Source organism: Anolis sagrei, chromosome 1 (assembly GCF_037176765.1).
Source record: "Anolis sagrei isolate rAnoSag1 chromosome 1, rAnoSag1.mat, whole genome shotgun sequence".
Lineage (NCBI taxonomy): Eukaryota > Metazoa > Chordata > Lepidosauria > Squamata > Dactyloidae > Anolis > Anolis sagrei.
Genome location: NC_090021.1, coordinates 267,519,735 through 267,538,899, shown reverse-complemented (window position 1 = coordinate 267,538,899; position 19,165 = coordinate 267,519,735). Strand labels below are relative to the sequence as shown.

General features: G+C 39.0%; 1 protein-coding gene across 8 annotated transcripts in view; it reads left to right on the top strand.

Moving 5' to 3' along the window:
- SHANK2 (SH3 and multiple ankyrin repeat domains 2) overlaps positions 1 to 19,165 on the top strand; it is a 410,725-nt gene that overhangs the window by 227,741 nt on the left and 163,819 nt on the right. The gene's annotated exons all lie outside the window — the stretch shown is intronic.

Sequence of the window (19,165 nt, the reverse complement as noted above, 5' to 3'; positions counted from 1 at the left end):
TTATTGGAAGGATATGTAAGCACATTTACATTGAAGAAAGTTAGAATAATGGTTTAATTAGAGTTGACCAATCTTATCTTAAATTACAGTTTTACGTAAATATTCAAAAACATTTAACCTACTGATGCATCAATTAATGAAATTATATTGGTATCTAATTTTATTTTGAAATTTACCAGTAGCTGCTTCATTTCCCACCATCAGCTTATACTTAAGTCAATACATTTTCCCAGTTTTTTGTGGTAAAATTAGATGCCTCAGCTTATATTTGGGCCTGCTTATACTCAAGCATATATGGTAATTCTTTATGCTTCGTATTTCATTGTTTAATAATTGTCCATGAGTTTGTAACTTAAAAACTTACTACAGCATTGTTAAGACAGTGACATAATGTTTTGTTTGGTTTTAGTTATGCTGCTTTTGAATTGTAACTTTGTTGCAACTTTGTTCTCCCCAAGAGTAACTTATAACAAAACATTACGTTGCCTTGTAATGTATTACTTCCATGCCTTGGGATAAAGCATAACCAAGTAATTTCCTTACTATTGAATAAAGGGTAACCAAATACTTTTAGAAATAGATTTCCTAGAGGAAATTATGACCCTGGCTTCCAGCTTCTAATCAGAGCTAGGAAAGTTAATTTAGGGGGCTGCAATTCCCAGTTTTCCATCTAGTATGCCAAATAACAGTTCATAAAAGTCAAAGAATTCAGGGCTTTGCCACATGACTACCACATCTGCAGGGCTATGTGTATCTTTTAAGGCATTTGTCCAGATTGGATGAAGCTTGTCTTGTCTATATCCTTTCTTTCTACTCCATACTACTAGCAGGTAAAGTATGGTAGGGGTCCAAGTTGCAGTTTCTAGTCAGTAGAATTGTCTTCCTGGTGATTTGTTTGATATGAAAACCTGAAATATTTAGAAGGCACTAGATTCATTTTAGTTAATACATATGAAGAATGTATTTTCAAAGCCAGCGGGATTACTTTTTCTGTAATCAGAAAACTGTCTTTAATTTCAAAGTGTCCCCTTCTGTCCACTTTGCTCTCTCTTCCGTCTGCTCCCCATTCTATGCTTGTGCTTCAAATTTATATGTAACTTCCCTCATTGTCTGTCTAAAGAGTCCCATTGATCAATCCACAAAACTTCCATGAAATATTTTATTGGTTATTGTAGTGATTAAGCAAAAGATGGTAGCTTAAATTCTGTGTCTTGCGATTTGATTAAGTAAAGGTAAAATTAATGCTGCTGTTCTAATAGATTATCATGAGAGAATCCTCCCACAGGATGGTAAAACATCCCCTGGGTAACGTCCTTGCAGACAACCAATTTTCTCACACCAGAAATGACTTGCAGTTTCTCAAGTCGTTTCTGACATGAAAAAAATGGCTAAAGTTAAATATCTGCAGTTATTGCATATTCTATATATGGTCAAAGTAGATACGTTGTACAAAACATTTCTAACCTCTTCCAGTAGTAGAATTTATACATAATGGCAAACTATTTAAGATGTTCAGTTCACAAGCAAATTGTTACAAGGTTACTGAAGAATTTCATAACATTGAGATTATAGTTCACAAAATGAAAGAAGCGATTGTCTGTTAAGTGTGAGGTGAGATATACCTGGTGGGCATGGGAAAACATACATACAAATGGGAAATATTCTCAATTTACAGTATGGAAAAAGCGGACTGCTAGAACTTTGTGGGTGAGAGTTCTAAAAATGTTTTACTACACTACACATTGTAGAGTTCTATAGGCTTCTGCCAGGGCAGTTAAAAGTAAAATCATAGTGCTGTAATTATGTAATGTAATATAAAAGTCTGCAGTTAAAATTCTGTAACTGTAGACAATACAAATTGGGAAAATGAATAGGGAAAAATACTAACTTCAGGGTTAATATCTGTGTTGGGAAAACAGGCTTATGTCAATGTACAAAAACACATTCAGTGATATAAAAAACCAAGGAAAATCTAAAAGAAGATGGTGCACTGTTGTGTGCTTTCAAGATTTTACCGATTCATGGTGACCCTAAAAATAATGTATCATGTGGGTTTCTTGGTAGATTTGTTCAGAGAGTCTCAGCCTTTGCCTTTCTCTGAGGCTGAGAGAATGGATCTTGCCCAAGTTTACCCAGTGGGTTTCCATGGCTCAGAGGAGATCTGAACCCTGGTCTCCAGAGTTATAGTCCAGTGTTCAAACCACTATGTCACACTGATTCTTTCAGTGATAATGAATCACTGAATAAATTTGTCCAAGGCTGAGCTGGTACTATTCCTAATGTGTAGAGGTTTTTGAAAAAATAGAAGGTAAGGGCTTCAAGAGAGGCAAACCTGAATAAATCTGCCTATGACTGTTTAACAAGCAATGGCTTGGGTGAGACAGAGTTCTCCTAAACATTTGTTCTGCAAAACAAGCTAGCAGCATCTGAGTCTGCCCGATTAGTTTTCCATGGTTACCAAAAGGAGAATTACAAGCGACAAAGTAACAGTTCATAGTGGGGGCAAAACGTCTAGCATTCAGGGGTAGTTCTTGGTTCAGTGAACTATCCTTCCTCGATGGACTACAGTGTGTTAAGAGCTGTACTCTCAAGAGAAGTTTATATGTCAACCCCACACCCACCATTACATATTGGACTGATGTTTCTGTATTGCACTGCACTGAAAACCTTCCACCACAAACTGAATCAAGTGTCAAAAATTACACTTTGAACCTTCTGTGAACATGAATCAATGCATTTAAAGCAGGAGCTGAAAGGTTCGACTGATTGGTGCCAAGCTGATTTGCAAGTTAGCAGGATTGGGTTTTATACAGATTATTTTAAAGTGATGTTCATAATTCTCTCCTAAGCTTGTTCTCTATGCTTTTAAACATAGTACATAGGTTTCCCCAAGTGTGCTGATATACATATCCCCATCAAATGGACAAATAACAGGTTACTTCTTGTATTTTCTTTTGTGGTTTGACTTAAAGGAAAACAGTTGAAAAATAGCGCACATTAAAACAACAACAACAACAACATATATCCCAGCCCCTTTCCCCAAAAGGACTTGGGGTGGCTTACAACATATTTATTTATTTATTTGCCCTATTTGTATCCCACCTTTCTCTACCTTGAAGGTGACTCAAGGCGGCTTTACATATGGCAACTTATTTGATGCCTTTAGACAATAGACAATTAAATACATTTAAGTTAAAATTTAAAATCAAAGTTAAAATACACATTAAAACATATAAACTTTATAATCACTATTAAAATTATGCCATCCACCATTGTAATCCAGGGCCATTCCGAGCATCATTGCACATATTTCATAGTTATTATTACACTGTAGCTAATTTCCAAAGGCTTGACCTCAGACCAGTTTTCACTTTTCTTCTGAAAGCCAAGAGCTGCCAGGAATCCACCCAGGTCTATAAGCCCCCTAAATATAATTTTACATCAAATAGCTGATTGATGGTCCAGGTTCTAAAGGAAATAAAGAAATATCTTTGTAGCAAGTATGCTCTGTTGCCATGGACTGACCATCACCTGATCAGGTTTAGGCTTATTGTGCCCCCAACCTCTGCAGGGGGCGGAGGACCTATTAAAATGATCTGCCCTAGGAGGCTAATGGATCTGGATGGATTCCTGATGGCTCTTGGGAAATTTCCCACCACCTCGGTAGGTGATCCTGTTGATGGTCTGGTCACTCTCTGGAGTAGGGAGATGACAAGGGGCAATAGACACAATTACTCTGGAACGTCCTCTCTCGATTAGCCAAGCTAAACCAGCTCCTTGGTTCAAAAGGGAGCTGGCAGTGATGAAGCGAAAGAAAGGGAAACTAGAGTGCATGTGATGTTTAAAGCATAGCGAGTCAGACCGAACACAAATGTGTGCCTATTTAAGGACATATGCCGTGGCAATTAAGCTGCAAAGAAATATTGCATCTACAAGGAACCATCCAGTGCAGCTGTTTTGCATAGTCAGAGGGTTGGTAAATCCCAACTCCCAAGAGCCTGCTGTGAAGTATTCACTTAGTTCTTTACAGACAAAGTCACTCTGATCCATTCTGGCTTGGATACCATGCAGTTTCTTAGGATGTAACACGAGCATCTGCTTGTCTGGTATTGGTGGGTTCATTTCAATTGGTGGAGCTCAGGAATGTGGACAAGATGCTGGGAGAGGCAAGAGTAACCACATGCATCCTAGACCCCCCTGGCCATCCTGGCTGATAAAGGAAGCCAGAAGGGGGTTTGGCAGGGTGGGTGAAGGTGATAGTTAATGACTCCTTATAGGAGGGCAAGATTCCAGCCAGCTTAAAAGAAGCTGTTATAAAACTGCTGTTGAAAAACCATCACTGGACCCTACCCAACTGAACAACTTTCAGCCTGTCTCCAATCTCCCCTCTTTGGGCAGAGTCCTAGAATGTGTGATGGCCTTGCAACTCCAGGTGTTCTTGAAATAAACTGATTATCTGGATCGGGCACAGTCTGGTTTTAGGCCAGGACATGGAACTGTAACAGCCCTGGTTGCCTTAGTGGATCTTTTGTGCCGGGAACTGAATGGGGGTGGGGGTTGTGTCCCTTTTGGTTCTGTTGGAGCTCTCAGCAACCTTTGATACCGTAGACCACAGTATCCTTCTGGGACACCTTGCAGGAATGGTGCTTGGAGGTACTGTTTTGCAGTGGCTTCAGTCCTTCCTGGAGGGTTGTTCCCAGAAGTTGTTGCTGGAAGACACCTGCTCGGCCCCGCAGCCATTGTCCTGTGGAGTCCTGCAGGGCTGGCTCAGTATTGTCCCCATGTTGTTTAACAGTTACATGAAGCTGTTGGGAGAGATCATCTGAAGTTTTGTAGTTGGATGTCATCTGTATGCAGATGACGTTCAACTCTATTACTCCTTTCCACCCACTGCTAAGGAGGGTGTTCAGGTCCTGAACTGGTGCTTGGCAGCTGTGACAGTCTGGATGAGGACAAACAAATTGAAACTAAATTCAGACAAGACAGTGGTCCTCTTGGTCAGTCACAAGGCCAAACAGGGTATAGAGTTACAGCCTGTGTTGGACGGGGTTACATTCCCCCTGAAGACTGAGGTTCGCAGCTTGGAAGTTTTCCTGGCCTCATAGCTGAGCCTGGAACCTCAGGTATCGGCAGTGGCCAGGGGAACATTCACACAACTTGTGCGACAGCTACGCTCATACCTTGGGAAGTCAGATTTGGCTACTGTAGTCCTTGCTCTGGTTGCATCCTGAATAGACTACTACAACACGCTGTGCATGGGGTTGCCTTTGAGGACTGTTCGAAAGCTTCAAATAATCCAATGGACAGCAGCCAAGTTGATCACCGGAGAGGCATACAGGTAGCATACAACCCCCCATTGCACCAGCTCCATTGACTGCCAGTTTGCTACTGACTTTAGCCTATAAAGCCCTAAATGGTTCCAGCTCAGCTTACCTGTCTCCTCCTATGGGACCATCTAGGACATTAAGATCATTGAAGAAGGCGCTGCTCTCAGTCCTGCTACCTTCGCAGGCGCATCTGGTTGGAACAAGAGATGGGGCCTTCTCAGTGGTGGCCCCTTGGCTGTGGAACTCCCTGCACATTGATATTAGAGCAGCTCCTTTCCTCCTGACCTTCAGAAGGAAAGTGAAAACCTAGTTCTGGGGGTCAGGTTTTTTGATATTAGCTTCAGTGCAGTAATAACTATGAAATGTGTGCAATGAGGCTTGGAACGGCCCCAGATTATGATTGTGGATGGCATTATTTTAATAGTGATAACAATGTTTTCATGTGCATTTAACTCTAATTCTAAATTTTAACTTAAATGTATTTAATTGTCTGTTATCTAAAGACATCAAATAGTTGCTATATGTAAAGTCACCTTGAGTTCCCTTCAGGGTAGAGAAAGGAGGGAGATAAATAGAGAGAATAAATAAATAAATAAATAAATATGGCTAGAAATATTCATATATTACATCTTGTGATTGAACAAGGTTGGACATCAAAGGAATATAAATCAAGGATGCAGAAAATGTTTTGACAGTTGTGTGTTCAAAAAAGATACTTACACAGAAGTGTTATTTTAATGACTCCAGATCATCTTAGAAATAGAAAATAAGAACAAATAGAATAAGAAAAGGATGCCAAACTTAATAGAAGCCACTCTGGCATAATGCAACGGTATTAGTACCCTATATTTTCTTAAGGCAACGGCATAGTTATTTTAACTTTTTTCATTTTCCAGTATTGAATCCCCAGGAGCTAATTCTAAATTGCCATTATACCTAGAACTGTTACCCGTGTCATGGGTGAGGCTGAACCTGCAATTCTCTCTCAGCTGTTCCAAGCCTCCCTAAGTTGTCACATTCACTGTTTCTAGGTATCAAAATCAGACTATAAGGATCTGGCATTAATAGAAATTTCATGCCGAGCAAATGTGCAGCGTCTGGATTACAGCCAGTTTAATCATATACCAATCCTCATATCCATGGAATTCCTTAATATTTAGAAAGATATATAGATTACAATCGATAGACTTTCATGTGAATGGTGGAACCGTTCTCTTTTTCAAATGGAAGATTTGTGTATAAAATATAAATATGAATTGACCACAGGAACAAGTAATTTTGTGCATGTACATACTGGGTGTATGTTTCGGGGATTGTGATGTAATGCTGTTCCCAGAAAAACAAGAGGTGTTCTGGGGTATGTACAAGCCATTGGCTGCACCATTATTATTATTATTATTATTATTATTATTATTATTATTATTACCCCACTTTATCTCCCCTGAAGAGGGAGATAAAGACAGCACAGAATTCTGTACTTGATTCTACTTCTTTCAAAACATGATAGTTGCAAAATATAGTTTATATATACCAAAACAGTAAAACTCAATGCAGTAAAAATATGAGATAAGAATTATGAATTTCATAAACAGAGTGGAGGAAGAGCAATTTTTCTTTAGCGAAAGAAGAATTAGGAGGCCTATAGAAAGATGCAAATAATCTTAATAGGGATGGCTTTAAATAGAGTTTAGAGAAATACATCTTTGGATGTCTCCCAGTAGTTATTTGGCATAATAACTACTGTATGTATAAGTCTAAACATTGTGGTAAAAAAAATCTCAAAACCTGAGTTGACTCATTCATGGACCAACATAACTACTGCACATTAACTCTTATTTTAAAAAGGAGAGTTAACTCTTAACTCTTATTTACAATAGTTAAAGCAATGGTATTCCCCGTAGTAACCTATGGATGTGAGAGCTGGACCATAAGGAAGGCTGAGCGAAGGAAGATAGATGTTTTTTGAACTGTGGTGTTGGAGGAAAATTCTGAGAGTGCCTTGGACCGTGAGAAGTCCATACTTCAGGAAATGAAGCCCGACTGCTCATTGGAGGAAAGGATATTAGAGACAAAGATGAAGTACTTTGGCCACATCATGAGAAGACAGGAAAGCTTGGAGAAGATAATGATGCTGGGGAAAATGGAAGGAAAAAGGAAGAGGGGCCGACCAAGGGCAAGATGGATGGATGGTAGCCTTGAAGTGACTGACTTGACTTTGAAGGAACTGGAGGTGGTGACGGCCAACAGGGAGCTCTGGCATGGGCTGGTCCATGAGGTCACGAAGAGTCGGAAGTGACTGAACGAATAAACAACCACAAAAAAGGAACTATCCCCTTCTCTGTGGAGTGGTGAGAGGTGAGAGTACTCTGTCCTGAGAGAACCTTTAAAAAATACTGACTCTGACAATTCTATCTACTGTGCATCAATTTCTGCTGTTTTTGAATGCTTGGGTAGAAAAGACAGTGGTAGCCAGGGGTAGCTGACGGTCAAATAGCATTGATGATTTCTCCTCTCCATGAAATAATCCTCACCTTGTCCACTGGTTAGATCAAAATCCATAATTTTGGCCTCAAAACATGTCTATGACAAGTTGTGAAACCCATTATTCATCTTTGCTGAATAAAATATCCATATTAAGAGGAAAATATTCACTATTTTCAGGTAGGAGAACTCGATTACAATATAAATAGTATATACATAAAAAGACAACGCTTTTGCTTGAGATGTTTATTAATTTAAATTTCTACGTATTGCCTTTCTTTTTAAAAATCTTTTAGCATGGCCTTCAACACATAAACATTACAAACTAAAAACCATTAAAACAAGCTGAGGTAATAATACTTCAGAACAAAGCAAAATTAAAACATATAGACTTCACATAACCAAAAGAAAAATACATTTGTCTACCTGGCCTTTTGGCTAAATAAAGCCTTAGAATGACCCGGTTAAGGATGTGCTATCTTATATTTTAATATTGTAGACATAGTCCAAACTTTTGCAGCATTCAGCAGCTTACTGTATATTTTGTACTGTCAGAGGCAGCCTCTCATTTTGAAGGGAGAGCAGAAACTGAATGTGCCCACCAGCAGTGAGAAACTGAACTGCAGTGCTGACTGAATAGGAACATAGATCACAGTTATAGCACTGTGATTCAATGTTAGCATCCTGTGGTTTATATTTTGGTGAGACACTTAAGTTCTGTAGCTGCAAATTCTAAATATCCACCCCTAAATTGCAACTTCCACGTTTCCAAAGGATGGTGCCATAACAATTAGTGAAATCAAGGGTCCCTGATGATAGTCTTCCCAACTAAAGTCATCCTTCCACTTTTGCAGAGGTTGGGGGCACAACTCTTCCCCAAAAGTGAAAAAATGCAAATATATTGGGGGGGGGGGGTATTTTCCCCCAGGGAGAGGCAGCACTGCACACCACATCATTTACCCTGCAGATGCCTGTTCCTTTTCCTCTTCATGCTTGGCTCAAGTCCCTCTCAACAGGGCAAAGGAAGGAAGGTAATGAGGGGACCAGAATTGGCCCCAAGCACACCTTTAATGTCACTAGCCTGGTGGATCAGGTTTCTTTCCGATTATCGGGGGCCATGTGTTTCTGATCCCCTCCGTATTTTCCTTCCCTTTGCCTCCGCAAAAGAGAACCATGGAACACAGGAAGAGAAAAAGGAGCCAGATCTACAGGATAAGTGAAGCAGCACATTATGGCTTCTCCTCTTACCTACATGCAATGGGTCTCTGATTTGCATGAGCAAAAGAAGGGAGATACCAGGTAGACTTGATGCAAACATGACAGAGAAGAGGAACTGGCCTTCCCCATGCCTGCTTCATCACTCACCTGGCAGATCCAGTTTCTCCTTGTGTGCTGTGCATTGTTGTTCCCTCCAGAACTTCTCTTCTTTTACTTGGGCAGAACAGAGATTTGCAAAACACAGGAAGAGGAAAAGGAACAAAATCCATGGGGTAAGTGAATTGGCATGGGGCAGGTCTTTCTCTTCCTGTGTGCCATGATTCTCTGTTTTGTCTGGCCAAAGGAAATGGGATTCTGGATAGCGTAAAGACATGGCACACATACTTCCCAAACAGCTCACTTGCTCATTGCATGAGGACAGCTCTATCATATCAATGTTCACATGGCAGCCCAAAATTCAGGAGAAGGTAGCATTTCAAACTCACAAACTATCAAAGTTGCGATTGTGAAACCATTAAATATAAGCAGTTCCTTTATATTGAACCACATCATCATTTCATCTAGCGTAGGATTCTAGACATTGACTGGTAGTATCCTCCACAATTTCATGTCACAGTGCTCCCAGCATTATTTGACAATATAAGGAGTTAGACCTGGGAATCTTCCCCAGGCAAAGCATGTGTTTTACCACTGAATCCTAATTCCTCTCAACTTGGAGATCATCTGGAAAGTAATATACCACAGATGGAGAATGTAGCCTTCTTGCACCCTTAAAAAAATCACTTAATTGTGTGGCAATTAGTTTCCTAGAAAGATACGAAGTGTTGGTTGTTACTTTTAAAGGCCTACATGGTTTAGGTTCAGATATATACAGGCTTCCTTTTCTTGAATAAACCACCCTTTGGAGGACACTTACCTCGTTTATTTCAGACAAGACTGGGCTGACAGTTGTTACCCAGAGGACATTTTCTTCAGCCATCCCTAAATTGTGGACTACCCTAGAGGAGATCTGTCAGATGGATATGCTTTATAATTTTAAAATGCAATAATGACCAATCTCTTCCAGGAGGAATATGTATTGAGGTTTTAAACACCCTAAAGGCACCAAAACTTGTCTTAGCAGGGTTAGTTCTGGTTAGTACCTGGATGGTAGATCATCAATGAATACCAGGTGCTGTAGGCTATCTTTCAGAGGAAGGAACTGGCAAAGACACCTTTAAGTATTTCTTGCCTAAGGAAATGCTATGAAATTAATGGGGTTGCCATAAGTCAACAGGTGATGTGAAGGCACATATATGTACACAATGATTGTTTTAAAGGGTATTGCTTTAATATGTTCTTTTTTCTTAGATTATATGTTTCATTTGTTGTTGTTTCCCATCTTGATCCATAGGGAGAAGCAGATAAATTAGTAGTAGTAGTAGTAGTAGTAGTAGTAGTAGTAGTAGTTTGGAAAAGGGCATGGCCTGCACGAACCCTTGAAGAGGAGCCCTTTTGCTCAGTACATGGGAACATTTTGTTGCAGATCCCATTTATGAAATATGGTTCAGAACACGTCTAGAAAGGTCAAGTTATATTAACTGATCCTAACCACAGAGACACTTCATTTATTTCAAACAAAACTGGGCTGCCTTTCTCTGAACCTTCCATAGAGGCCAGAATAATATAGTAAGAGCGTAGAGCTTTGATTTACAGAGGAACATTATCCTATAGTCCGCAGTCAAGATCCTCTTAGAACTTGTCCTGGAGATGGCTGTCATGTTACAGCCTTTCTCTACATACTAACATTTCATATTCCTTTCTGGTCATCCAATTATTTCACGCAGCTGGACGGCTGGTATATTTGCAAAGTAGATCCCATTTTATTGTTTGTAAAATGTTACTGCATTGAGAAGATAGGTTTTTCTATGGTGTAGATATTTTATATCTCACCCTCCAGCTGAGTAAGAAAAACCAAAGTGGTGGTGAGGAACAGCTAAACAGGCTTGTAAGGACAGTAGCCCTCTTGGAAAAAAGTGTATTTGATATCTAAGATTTTGACAGTGATAGCTTGGGGAAAGAGGCAGAATACTGTAATGGCCTTATTGTTCAAATAGTGTTTTCCTAGTATCATAATGTCAAAACACAACAGTATTTTCTAAAGTTTCCCAGTAGGAACAAAATTCTACATCTTCTACATCTTTTTTTTTAAACACCTCATCAGTTGAATGAAGTGATACCTGGAATCCTGTTAATGTTGTAAGTGTAATGAAAAATTGTAATTTCCCATAATTCTGCAAAAGGCAGCCACATGATAGGAAAGCAGGAGCACCCACTTTAAAATGCAAATGTGATATCATTCTTAAGCTGTGGGTCCCGACCCCAAATGGAGTCCCCTTTGCTCAAAAAAAAAAATGGCAACAGTAAAAGGTTTCTGAATGCCACCCATTTACACAAATCTGTTAGCAACAACATGCAGTGTTTACAGTGGATTCTGCAAACAATGCTTCACCTATACTTCACAAAAATGAAAATCAATCTGTTTAGCAAGCCTTGCAAATGATGATCAGTAAATGTTTGATTTTTATATCTATTTAATATACTTATACCTGGGGTCAAGTAAAACTTTTGCAGGCAGAAAGGGGCCACGAGTGGAAAACATTTAAGAAGCCTTGCTCTAGGACAGGAGTCCTCAAACTTTTAAAGTAGAGGGCCCATTCACGGTCCCTCAGACTATTGGAGAGCCGGACTATAGATTGAAAAAAAAATCCCGAATGAATTCCTATGCACACTGCAATATCTTATTTGTATTGCAAAAAAAATAAACGCAAGAACAATACAGTATTTTAAATCAGTAGTTCTCAACCTGTGGGTCCCCAGGTGTTTTGGCCTACAACTCCCAGAAATCCCAGCCAGTTTACCAGCTGTTAGGATTTCTGGGAGTTGAAGGCCAAAACATCTGGGGACCCACATATTGAGAATGAACAATTTCAACCAACACAAACTTACCAGTATTTCAATGGGAGGTGTGGGCCTGCTTTTGTCTGATGAGATAGGATTGTTGTTGTCATTTCAAGTTATTTCATACTGAGGGTGACCCTAAGTCTAAAGTTTAGGGTGGGGGTCAGGTGAATGACATTGAAAGGCCTTGGTTTGGGGACCCTTGCTCTAGGATAACATTGAATAGCAAAATCATATGAAAACGAAAACATTATTTTGTTAAACAGTTATTACACTAATTACCAGGAGAATGGCTAAAAGAGTTGAGGCTAGTTCCATTGTAAATATATCTTTTCTTCACTTTGTTTATACTATTTTTGACTGCTGGCCCTGGTGAGGGGGTACAGTATATATTGCTCTCGAGCATCATGTGCAGATGAGCTATCTTAGCTACTTAAAATATATTGATATATACATGTAGTGACTACTAGAACAAAACACATTTTCTTATTCTTGAAATGGTCTACTGATCAGTTTTTTAAAATGGTATCATGCTTTTCAGGCAAAAAAAAAAAAATTAACCCAGCACTCATTGACAGATTTTGTTGCCAGCAGGTTTAATGTTGAATTCATCCAAATGGGAGAGGGGAAAGAGCAAGAAATGAAAACAGTATGGGGAGCATGAGTATGATGAGGGAAGGAAACTACAAATATGGGCTAGTTTGGACAGTGCAGTCATAATACACTTTTTATTAATTTCTCTCAACGTGACTGATATTAAAATCTGCCGTAAGGGGGTGTTTTAAAATAGTAAAGATACAAAGCTGTGAAACATGATAGGAGAGTTTTTTTTCCCTCCAGTTCATATGTAAGATGTCTTCTGATCTTACATATCATGGTGCTTTTCCATGTTTTGGCTATTTCCTGTACATTTTAAAGTTTAAAACAATGGTTTATTATGCAGTTCATATTTTTGTGACTATAGAGATGTAGAATCCTGGTCTTTTTCTGTATGGGGAGGAAGTTTGAGTTCAATGGGATATTGATTTCTGTCCATTGTTAGGAGTCATGTGCACTGTCATTTTAAATGTTACAAGTCCATTCTTATGGCAAGCCTTCACTTGTTGGTCAGTGGTGAAACTGAAGCATGGTTATAAGTGCAATGCAAAAGACTTACTAAAAGACTGTAGTGCTCGATGAATTAATAGTACTACATTGGCAATACATCAGATTAAACAAGTAAAATTGAAAATCTGGAGAAAATATTTAGTCTTTCAGTGGCCAAAAAGGGGCAGAGAAGGAACACTATGAATCATGATGTGATTTAAGTAGACTGTTGGGCACAGAGAGCAGAAAACATGACAAGCACTGGTGTCATCTTAGTCCAAAGTTGGTGTCATCTTTGTCCAGTTAACTTGAGTGAAATGGCTTATTTTTGGAACATGATATTCTTATTACACTGTAGATAACTGTAATTGCTTCTTGGGTAATGAAAATGGAGGAAAACAGAATCCACATCATCTATGAAAACAATTCAGAATAAGTAATTATAAGTTCACCAGACAGAATATCAGAACAAAAACTTCGCCGCCTTACAAATGTAATGGAACTTTCAGCTCACTTGCTAATTGGCATAAATAATTTTTTTTCTGAAAAGGTATATTTGGGGGGCACAAACTGGATTGAATTGTTTACGGTGAGTAATCTGTTCCTTTCACAAGCCTCTCCAGTCTATAAGTTAGCTATTGAAGTTCAGTACACACTGCACTACTTCGAGATTGGAGAGCTATTCCATCTTGTCAATTATAACTTCCTTGATTTTACAAAGATTAATGCCTTGGTATGTGCACAACATCTAAAATTGAATTGATAGGGCTAAAGAAAGTGTGGAGAGTTGTAATCTTACAACTCTGGCAATACTTAGAGCAAATCCATTGCACTGATAACCTAAATGTTCATTTTACACTTATGTGCAAAAGCTTAGTTTGAACCAGGCCATGCATTTTGTGTGTATGATCAAATTTCTATTATTTCCCAAAACCCCATTGTGGAGACTGGAGAGCACTTTCAGCTCTTCACTTTTGAGGCCCTGTTTCTGCTAGAAAGTCTCTGTTCATCTGCATAACAGCTTAAACACTTCCATTGAGGAATATGAAGAGATTGCTGTATCTGTTTTTAAAATGACTTTGCTGCCCATTCCAGTATTTATACTTTTCTGTCTATGGCATGGTTTTAGGGCCAAAATTGTATAAAAATTAATCTAATGTAAGAAATGGGACGCTTACATGCCTTTTGTTTTTCTTGTTCTGATGTGCCTTCAAGTTGTTTCCACCTTATGAAGGCACTGTCATGAAGTTTTCTCAGCTAGATTTCTTCAGAGGGCTTTTGCCATTGTTGAGAATGTGAGAATCAACCAAAGCCACTTCCAGGTTTTCACAGCTGAGTGAGAATTCAAGCTTGCCCTTCCAGATTCCTAATCCAACGCTTTAAGTTACTACTACACAACCCCATCTTCCTTATATGTTGTACACTTTTAACAAATGACTACACTGAGAATGTAAATATGAGGGGTCTTCAAAACGTTTATTTTTGCACTTTTATATTTTTACTGGAAATGATAAGGGCATGAGTAGTACTAATTGGTCATGCCTGAGAGTGTCATGTGAGTAGTCTATCTGGCAAATTGGCTGACTTTCAGTTTAGTATAATAGTTGTAACGCTGTGGTGAAGATGGCTGCAAAACTTATACATTGTACCAAAGAGAAACCGTATTTCGTCGTATGCTTTTTGTGGGCAAAAAATGTGTCAGAAGCATACATTCAGCTCTGCATTTGTGCTCAGTGTGGAGATAATGTTCTCTTTTATCGAGTCATCTATGAGTGGATTAAAATATTTTAAAATGGCCGTACTAGTGTGATTAATGGAGAGTGCCCCAAACGTCCAGCTACAGCCACGACCACCAAGAGTGAAGAAAGAAGCCTAGAACTGCTTCACGAAAACAGAAGATTAACCGTTGAAAAAGTTGCAGAAAAGCTGGATGTGTGTGTTGGATCTGCCTATGCCCTGATTTATGACAGCCTTAAGTTCAGTAAAGTGTGCACCAGGTGGATGCCTAAGCAACTGACAGAGCAGCATAAACATAAGCAGCAAGCAGATGATGTGAATACAGCAGTGCATCAGCAGTTTCCATTTTGGTGGGTGGACTTATGGAGCAATGCGTTTTTAACATGGTAGGAGTAGCTGGTTAGGCAAACTTGTCTACTGTCCCCCTCCTCCCTGTTTTTCTGTTCATGTAAGGCCAGTAAGGATTTCTGAGGGCAACTACTGTTTATCTTGCCTGATTTGAGCAGGCAGGCAGAGCAACTGTAGAGTCAGCTAGAGTTCAATCTTTATAACATTGTTTATTGCAGAAGGACTGCAGTCACCTGACAGTCAGTGATTTTCTAGCCCTTCATCTCCATCCTTCCATTGCCAATGCTGCTAAAACCCTTCCAGATAGACAGAAAAAGGGGGACGTGGAGCTGGGCAGACATAAAATGATAAAAAGTAGTTAAAACTGTCATAGACTTTGTTAACTATGGTATGCCTGATCTGGGGATGTATAGATCACTTGTTTGTTTGTTTTTTTAAATTGAGCAAGAGCTGCCACTCAGTAAATGAATTTCTACACATTTCTATGGGCATTCACATGATATAATGAAAATTTCTTGTTTTACTTGGATAAGTCTTAGCTGGAGATTTTTGTTTATTTATTTTCCATCCCATTTTTATTAAACATTCCATTTTAAAGCCTTTAATTATTCTATGCATCATTTTTCTTTCAATACTGAGATCAAGAAAACTCGGAATTTGATTTAAAGCATGGTATGTTTTAGCAGCAAAATGCAATTAAAGAATAGTAAACAATATTAAAATGGAAATCAAATTAAATGTAATTTTAAAACACAGCCAGCTAGAAGAGATCCTTTCAGCAGCCTTTTCTGTAGTAGTCAGTCAGTTGCCAAAGATGTGCTTGACTGCAAGAATGGGCAGTGTTCCTTCACTTATTGTGGGGGTTCCGTTCTAGCCCCCCCCCCCCACAATAAGTGAAAATCCACGAAGTAGGGATGCCATATTAATGTTAATATCTATACATTAGTTTCTTACCTGCGCTTCCTTTACTGCCTCTCGGCCCATCCCAAGTGCACCTGCCTGCCTCCCTGGCCGCCGCAGACCCCTACAGAGCCTCCAGAGCCACACAGGCAGCAGCAGGCCAAGGAGGCAGGCATTCCCCACCGCATCTCAGGCCACTGCACTTCCGGGATCCCTGGCCTCCACTGGACATAAATATTTTATATTAATATTTTCAAAAACCCACAAAACAGCGAGTCTGCTAAAAGCAAGTCACGAAGTAGCAAAGGAACACTACAGTCCAATTCCAACAAACATTGCTAGTGTTCAGTAGGTGGTGAGTTAGAGTTTTTAGGCCAATTTGCACTACAGAGTTTAGCACGATTATTCCACTTTTAATTGCCAGGGACCTATCCTATGGAATCTGGAGGGTTTGGAGTTTAGGGAGAGGCATGGAGTAGTGCAATGGTGCAAAACCTGTGGCCCTCCAGTTGTTTGAGGCTTCAACTCCTAAAAGCCCTAGGCTTTTCCAGTGGTCAAGAATTCTGGGAGCTAAAGGGACATAGTTTATGCAGAACTGGTATATTGGGATCAGGGTTTGATGCCCTGCTTGGCCATGGCAATCCACTAGGTGACCATACTAAATCACATACTCAGTCCCAGAAGATCAGAAATCAGAAATGACTTGAAAGAACCCAACAACAAATGGAGAATTCTCTGGAGAGAGCTCACAAACCATAGGCTTCCATATGATGTAGTCATGATAGTTAAAGTGAAAAAACAGAGTTGTAAGTATGTAGTGTTGATTAGCGCTCTCTCTCTCTCTTTCTCTCTGTCTTTCTCTGTGAAGAGGCAATGATTGCCTTCTGATACAAGAAACCATCCTTGTGATTTTTTAAATTTTGTGTCAGGAGTGACTTGAGAAACTGTAAGTCGCTTCTGGTGTGAGAGAATTGGCCGTCTGCAAGGACATTTCCCAGGGGACGCTCAGATGTTTGATATTTTATCATCCTTGTGGAGGCTTCTCTCATGCCCCACATGGGGAGCTGGAGCTGACAGAAGGAGCTCAACCTGCTTTCTCTGGATTTGAATCACTGACCTGTTGGTCAGCAGTCCTGCCAACACAAGGGTTTAATCCATTGCACCACTGGGAGCTCCACCCTTGTGATAAAAGAGTAGTTTCAAAAAGTTTCTATAGTATTTCTTTTTAGGGATGTAAACAAAAGCAGAGAATTCTATGATTTCCCCTCTCCTACACCAAAACTTGATAACCTCCAGTGTACATTGAGTTTGGAGCTGGACGCCCAGTCCTTCACCCCAGCATTGTATAATATTCTCTTAGATGTCTGTGCTATATTTATTGTAGACAGTTTGTATGGGATAGGAAGAAAAGAAAGAACAAGGATTCTTGTACTCTTGACTAGAGAAGCTTGTGTGCTGTTTCTCATAGGAAAGATGCAATACTTTTCAAGAATGGTGATCTAAATATAGCCTTATTGCTACTACTACCACTTACTATGTGGTGAACATTACTGACTTTCACATTGAGGTGGCATTGTTGTATTTTTGATTTAGGCAACAGCCCCTTGACCTAATGCAGATTTTGTTTCTGCATTATTATAAACAAGCTTCTGATTTGTTTCAGTGTACCACTGGAGTGATGAAGTTTTGCTGACTTTAAAAAGAATGGGCATTGCCTGCATATTGCTTCAAATTTTGTGCAGTGCCTCTTCTTTGTGTTTTCTGTTTTTATTTTTATATTTTCACAATCTTGCTTTTATTTATTGAGATAGTATCAGCTCAATTATAATCAGATCTATTGTAATGATAAGCCTCATCAGATAAAGGATCACAAAGTCATCTTTACAGGCTCATTTGGAACATCAGGTTCTAGGATCTTTCCAGCTGCCCATGTGTAAAGAAGGCAATCTGATGTCTTGTCAGATAATACATAAAAATTACATGACAGCATGTTCCAAATTATAAGTCTTACCACTTTGATAGCATAAAGAGAGAGAGAGAGAGAGAGAGAATGAATGAGGGAGAGAGACCTGTCCCTGGTTTCAGGAGGGTTAGAATGTTTTGGTGTATATCAAGGACACCCTATTCTGTGGAATTATCATTTAGAGTTTGCTGTGACATTTTTGCCAGGTATTTGCATAGCACTCATTTTGTGTTGAACAAAATCTGGGTCATAGTTGTCAAAGGTATCTATTGCTTGGCTGTTGCTTCAGTCAGTCTTGACACTAAGGATGTGCAAAGGTATATGGGGGTTGTATTCCCTGAAGCAGTCTGGGAAAATGAATCCAATTCTGATTAGGATTGTCAATAATAATAATAATAATAATAATAATAATAAACAACTTTATTTATACCCCGTCCCATCTCCCCATTGGGTCAGCTTCCAACCAAACAAATAAGTACAATAAATGATATAACAAAACATAATCACATAATCAGTGTCTCATTTGGCAAGATGTGGCTTTTCATTGTAATAAAGAGGTGGCCTTTATTTATTTGATTGATTGTTAAAATTGCACCCCAACCAAGAAATCATTTTGGGGAGATGTGGAACACTTTCTGGAATGGGGAAACATTCCTCCCTTATTTCACCCAAGCTTTCAGCACAATTATGAGAAAGGTTGGTTTAATAACTATGATGAGCCTAATTTTCCAGGAGATTAGTAGGCAAATTCCTGCACATATATACTTCTATATTTCCCAACAGCTGTTATTATAAACCAAAATACCTGGATAGATCATTTTAAAAAGCTAGTTGATTGGGGGGGGGGGGGGGGATACATCCTAATATATCCATAAATTTCTATGAAAAAAATATTTTCTCATACAGTTCATAGAGAGGATTTTTTTTAAAAAAAAGATTTCCTCTGTTATCTGATGTCCATATGAAGTCCCTAGCTGAGTGTTATATTTGTGTTTCTATTTTTACCTCACCTTTATGTAAAAAAAATGCAGTCAACATGAAATGTAATGATTAATAGATACAATGTATTAAATGGTTAGATATGATAGACAGGTTACCATACCATTCAAAATATAGACAGGCTGCAATATCATTCAAAATCTACAAATAAAGTGAAACAAAATAC